The sequence below is a fragment of the Colobus angolensis genome, unplaced genomic scaffold (genome assembly GCF_000951035.1).
Source record: "Colobus angolensis palliatus isolate OR3802 unplaced genomic scaffold, Cang.pa_1.0 Scaffold44, whole genome shotgun sequence".
In the NCBI taxonomy this organism is placed as follows: domain Eukaryota; kingdom Metazoa; phylum Chordata; class Mammalia; order Primates; family Cercopithecidae; genus Colobus; species Colobus angolensis.
Window position 1 is genome coordinate 5,331,697 of NW_012117821.1, and position 6,767 is coordinate 5,338,463.

The 6,767-nt window shown below is 41.5% G+C and overlaps 1 long non-coding RNA gene across 1 annotated transcript; it reads left to right on the forward strand.

Annotated features, from left to right (window-relative positions):
- The first annotated feature begins 416 nt into the window (after window positions 1-416).
- Window positions 417-5,656, forward strand: LOC105522744. The gene is made up of 3 exons (XR_001003496.1): window positions 417-564; window positions 3,536-3,691; window positions 4,942-5,656. It is a non-coding gene; the product is annotated as an uncharacterized LOC105522744 (long non-coding RNA).
- The last annotated feature ends 1,111 nt before the right edge of the window (window positions 5,657-6,767 follow it).

Here is a 6,767-nt window from a genome sequence, read left to right on the forward strand (position 1 = left end):
ACGGGAATCTGGTACCTTGGTTAGATGGCTCAAAATGCCAAAAGTTACTGTAGGGAATATTGCGCTGCCAATCCATCTTCCCTGCTAATCCAAAAGTCAAATAAGTCCATGGAGGGCTTTTTTTTTCCTCTAGAATTTCAGGCTCCCTGAGGGCTAATTTCTCGGAAAGCTGCATTAAACTAATAGCACCATAAAAGGCCCATTGTGAGATGTAATTGGTTTGCAGGACTTTCCTATAAAAATAATAAAAAGACTGCCAGAGGCAGTTTCCAAAGGTCAATTATCTTTGTGTTGCTTGAGTTGAGTGGAGGTCAGTCCCAGAATTCCACTTTATAGGCATATTAATCAAAACTGGGCCTACCCACCCATCTGACCCCATCAGCTGTGAGGGAAGTCACAGGTCCCACCCTTAAGCTGGTTGCCAAAGGGTGTTTTGGGCTCTTCTTTTCCCAAAAAGAGACTGGCCCATTGTCACCAATGCAGAGCTGGAAGCTGAAATTGTTAAGGCAGAATGAAAGGGAGAAAAGCAAGTCCCGAGCACCAAGAAGAAGAGTTGATAACTCGGTGAGTCATGCAGGCCATGGGGCAGGCAGTGTGCTCAGAGACCAGGCCAGACAGGGCCCTGTCCCCAAGGAGCTAGAGAAGTGGTTGAGCCAGGACTCTTGGTTATACCTGGCATAAACCAACTCAAACTAGATTATGCAAAAGTGAAGTTTAGTTGGCTAACGTAACTGGGAATCTTAAGGATGGATGGATCCAAGGGCTCAAACATTGCCAACTATTCATTCTCTCTCTCTCTCTTTCCCCCTGCCTATCTCTGCCCTGCTGGGCCTTTCTCTCAGACAAGCTCTCTGCCACGTGGCAGTCAAGCAGACATCAGACTTCTTGCCTGTCTTCCCCATTGAGATATCTCAGCATAAAGTGGGACTTTTTCGCCTACTGTTCATCAATTCCAGGAAAAAACTGGCTAGTCCTGCGTGGTTCATGTGCCTACTCCAGACCAATCATTGTATCCAAGGGGTTGTAATTATCTGATTTGCTGAGACTGGGTCACATGCCCACCCCTGCTCACCCACTCCTGGTTTCACAGGAACAGAGTTTTCTGCTTTCTCCTCTCAAAATAAAATCTGAATAATAATTGCTCTTGCAACGCCCTAAGTTCCTAAAATAATGAATTATTCTCAAGCCCTAGAGTACGCAAGTCTCAATAAGGATGCATGGAAAAGTATGGAAGGATGTGCCAAAATATTAACAATGCTTATGCCTAAATGCTAGGTGTGACTTCTTTTTACCCTTACTGTGTACCACGTTTTCTAATCTTTCTGCAACAAAAATGTATGGCTTATATAATTTTTAAAAGGAAAAAATAACGCTCAAAACCTATTGATCTAATTACTGTGATTCTATATCCACCAAGCAGCCCTTTGAGGACCGAAATCAGTTTCCAAAGTCAACATTGCTACTAAAGAGAGATGGGTTGACCATCCAGAACACTCAGTGGCCATGTCTTTTAATAATGGTACTCAATCATGCTAGAGTATCAAGTCTTGGATATATATATATCCTGCTCCCAAAGTGTCAGCCCAACAGCCAGCCTCTTCTTGGCCCAATCTGATGGCAGCATCATGAGGTCCTGAAGGATAAAAGTGTGTGCCTTCTCACAATAGCCCTGCTGTGGCTGGCCACATTTGTGACTAACCACAGAGCAATTACTCATTAGCAGCTGAGTAAAAGCCAGTGCATTCTGCTATTATCTACATGAAGGGGTGGTCTCTTGATGCAATCAGTGACAGTTCACACTGAGTATGAAAGGGATGTGCGGTTCCTGGGAGCAGCAGCTGAAATGTTCCACCTAGGGTCAGGAGTTCCATAAAGAGTCATTTCTATGTTGGGTATAGAGGTGGAAATTATCAGGCCTTCGAAATAGCTGAAACTTAGATCTTAATATTTGAATAGGATCAAAGCGCCTTGGCATAATACAGTACTTTTTATGGAGTCCTTTGTCACATAGGTATGGAGATGCACATGTATTCAGTCAAAAGTATTTTTAAATTTTTATATCTAGGCTCATCTTGGAAGAGATAGGATTACTGGCCAAATAAGGAATAAAATTATTAAAGCCCCGTTGATGCACCTTAGGTGTGAAACTAAGTGATTAAACACCAAGCGCCAGGCGCGGTGGCTCACGCCTGTAATCCTAGCACTTTGGGAGGCCGAGGCAGGCGGATCACGAGGTCAGGAGATCGAGACCATCCTGGCGAACACGGTGAAACCCCGTCTCTACTGAAAATACAAAAAAATTAGCCGGGTGTGGTGGCGAGGACCTGTAGTCCCAGCTTCTAGGGAGGCTGAGGCAGGAGAATGGCGTTAACCCGGGAGGTAGTGGAGCTTGCAGTGAGCCGAGATCGCGCCACTGCACTCCAGCCTGGGCGACAGAGCGAGACTCCGTCTCAAAAAAAAAAAAAAAACAAAACAAAACCCACCAAGCTACCTGGTAGCTTGGACCCTAAACCTGGTATTTCTCCCAAGAAAAATAGCTATTATTTGTAACTAAACTAACATTTACCATTCATCTCCTATGATTTATCCATATTATTTTAAGTGGTCTTTTACAACAACCCTAAGAATTTTTCGAGATGGGAAGGTAATGAATAATACTAGTGACTGGAAGAGCCAGAGTTTAACCCAAGTCTGACTCTGTCCCATCCTTTCTTCTAAGATGCCTACATACCCTTCTCTGCAACACCCCAACTATACCTGTATACAGTATGCCCATCTGTAGACATCGCAGACGTGATTAACTTATGTAGTGTTTGCAGGCCTCATTTTCTGCATCTTCCACATATTAATATGGGGCGAATGGAAAGGGATGCCAAGTGAAAAAAAAAAAAAAACCCCTCAAATGAAAAAAACAGAAGGTAGAGTTAACGCTGCAAGAGCTAAATCAATTTAACTCAAAGAGTCTGTCTTACACTACATAGAAAGTACCAGCTGAACAGTGGGCTCTGAACCACCTTGGCCCTTTCTGGCTTAAATACAACCTCGCTGGAGGAAATTTCCTGAAGTGTCAGGTGGGCATAATTCTAAACATAATGCTAAACATCAACAGGGAAATAAGCCCTGTGGCTATAAATCCCATATGAAATAGTAAAAATGTCTCTGACTAGACAACAGCGTGATACAACGATGTTCCAGAAAGACAAACATAAATGTAAGTTGCTGCCTACTTTAAAGAAGAAGAAGTGTGACAAATTCCCTGTGGCCACTTTGCCAAGTCCTTCATATTAGTGCTTGGAAAGTTACAGGGCCCTGGGGTCTGTTCTCAGACAACGCTTTCTAGCAGGGGTGCCAGCCAAACTGGGTTTATTTCTTCTAATGCTCAGGCTGGGGAATGTACAAATCTTTCTTCAGAGGTTTATAGAAAACAAGACTGACTTATTGAGAGTATGGCTTTTTGTTGTTGTTCTTTACAATAACAAGAGGATTTGGATACACACTTGGGTTTATAAAGTATAAATCCTGCTTAAATCTATAGAAGTTAAGAAGACGTGATGGTTCTTTGGAGAAGAAAGCAGCACCTAAGTCAAATTGCACTGAGCAATGTTCTTTGTTGTTGTGAGATATTGATAAATCTCCAGGTCTTCAACAAGGGGAGTCGAGAATAGGAAACTCATTTCAAATCATATCTCAGGTAGGCGTCTGAACCAAAATAAGATGAAAGTCATTAATTTTTTTTCTATTAAGCCACCTAGCACAAGTGGAATCATTCTCTCCTTTTCTTATTTTGACCTGAAATCTGTTAAGGACAAGAACCAAGATTCCTATCCCAAATCTTCAGAGAACTGCACAAAACTGTTCGTTTCTTTTTTCCTTAATGAAAACAAAATGTGAACAAAACTGTCACTTAATATGGTAATTAATACAGAGAGATATAATTAGCTGCTACAAGCATTCCTTTCTCATCTCAACCATCGCTGACACCAAGGAGGTTAACATCTCTATTGCTGTTAGGGTAATAAACCACCTGATGGATAGGTGTGTTCTACTTGTCTTAATTTGGTAACACAACATCTCAAACTAATTTCAGAATAATCTCCCAAATCTTCTTGATAGATAAAAACAGAGGTAGAGACAAAATGCTTCCTCGGGCGAATTTTCACATCTGTAAACATAAATAGCCTTATACCAAATCACTTAACTTTCTGTAAAAACATAAATATGGGTCGCAACAGTAAGACTGCTCAAACTTTGCAACTCAGGGCAAAGCTAGAACAATCTCTCCAGTAACAAACTAAAGAGTGCTCAAGTATTTAACCACCTAAACCAAAAACCATGCCATCACCAGTTTACATAACACCCTAGAACAAAAAGATTAAAACACCATCTTCACTAGGCTGTGTTTAGATGAGGTTGTGCACTGTTTATACTATACCTGGCTTTCCTTTTATTTCAAGAAAATCAAGGCCACTTGACCACAAGATAAAATCCAGGCATGCAGTTTGCCGAATGGTGAGCATGCTGCCCCTTTAACTGCATCATTCCCTCACCCCTTCTCCACCCTCTCCCTCCACCTGAAACAAAACACGAGCTGCTTGTCTTCCCATTACCTTCTCCTGTGACCAATTTTCTCCCCACATCTCTGGTCATTTCTCACCATTGCCTGTAGCTTTACATCTTCAGTCAGTTCACTGTAGTCTTTGCATATTTTTTTAAATTGGGTGCTTTAATGCAGTTGTCTCAATATAATCAGTTATTAGGTATAATTACTTCTTTATGGGTAGAATTACTATTCCATTAAATTTATTCTTCAGGAAAATGGGGTTGCATAATATTTGAGTCGGAAGCACTTCTTTCAATGTCTCTGCTCCAAGCTTCTGTAATGCATAAATCCTGTCTTTGATAGCCCCGATTCATGATGTCTCCTCTGCTTAAACACTCCAGGTGACAAGAAGGTTACCATATTTGAGGCAGCCTGTTGGGTTGCCTGACTGCGAACATCTATAGAACATTCTGCCTTACATTGCTGGAGACTGTCTCCTACAACTTGAGTCTTTGATACTGGTTTCACTTTCAGGAGCTCTAAGAATATGTCAACTCTCCCTTCTGAGTTGGTGACCCCTCAACCAAGAAGGGACAGTGATCTCATTCCTCTCAGCAGGAGTGTTGAGCTCAGACTGCTATGAAAACCAAAAATCACCCCAGGTAGGTTATGAGGGATTGAAGAGAACCAGAGAGTGGCTCATTGATAGGAAGAAGCTGTGAGTTGGCACCATGTGAGTGTTGTCAGAGATAAATGAAGATCCAACACTGCCAGAGCTTTCAAATCTCCAAGAGAAGCATTCAACCTGAATTGGTATGTGAAATGTCTCAGTTTTTAAAAGTTGCCAACCGAATCAGAAAATAATTTTAAACACCATATAGGCCCAATGAAACACATCTCCAAGCCAGATCCAAATCATGGAATTCCCATCACAAGCTGAAATCCACTTCTCTAAAATCTTTTCTTCTCTGACCAGGCATGGTGGCACACACCTGTAGTCCCAGCTACTCAGGAGGCCAAGGCAGGAGAACTGCTTGAGCCCTAGAGTTCGAGGCTAGCCTGGGCAACACAGCAAGACTCTGTCTCTAAAAGTAAAAATAAAATATTTTCTCCAAACTGGAGGTGGGGTGGTTTCTACAAGAATGGCAAATGTTTGGGGTCTCTTTGCATTTTTATTTTCCTATACACTGGCCTGCAGAAATGGTTAAGTGTCTTGATGAGAGCATGTATTTGCATTTACCTGAAGGTTTTCTTTTTTAAAGCATTTCAACCCAGCTTATCCCCCATGCAAGGTTGGCTGTATGAATACAAGTTAGGTCGTTACAAGTTATTTAGGTAATAAGCCAACATCATTATTTAACAACTCTGAACTGGGGTTCAGAGAGATTATTTAACATCTCTGAACCCTCATTTTCTCATCTTAAAACAGGATTTAAAAGAATATCTTCCTTGCTGGAACTTAATCACTTCCAATCCTTTCTGGGCTGAGGTTGCTCCAGAGTTAGTGGCTTGCTCCCAAAGGACAGAGTCGAGAAAGGGAGAAACAGTGATTTTACAGTGGGAAACCTGACAATACTACCTTAACCAAATGCTGAAAGTGAGCATCATCAGTGAAGCTGTGTGACTATCACATACCTCCTGATATGAGGGACTTTGCCTCTGGGGTATACTTCCCAGAAGGCCATAACCCAATCTAATCATTAAAAAAAAATCAAATAATTTTATTTCAGGGGATATGCTACAGAACAGTGTTTCAAGAAGTAGAAAGTAGTCAGTTGGAGCAAATGTAGTTGAGAGATTGTATAAGATTAGGAAAGTTTCTGCTGGATTTAAATGTTTCCAGAAGTATGTTGGAGATCAAAGCTAAATTCTAGAGAATTAAAAGGTGAGAAGGATACAAGGAGTGACAATGGGTTCAAGAAGATTTTCCAGAAGAGAAAGAATTGGGGTGAGCTGAGAGGATATGAAATCAAGAAAGACTGTTGTTTTCTTAATGGGTTATGCAAGATAATGGTAATGAGCATATCTGCAAGATAATGGTAATGAGCTTGTAGAGGAAAAACTGATAATGCAGCAGAGAAGTGAGAAAGCTTGCTAAAATAGCAAGTCCTTGAGAAAGTCAGGAGATAAGTTCCAGAGCACAAGAAGAGTTTGGCCTTTAATAGAAGTATGGCCATAGGCCAGGCACATTGGCTTACACCTGTAATCCTAGTACCGTGGGAGGCCG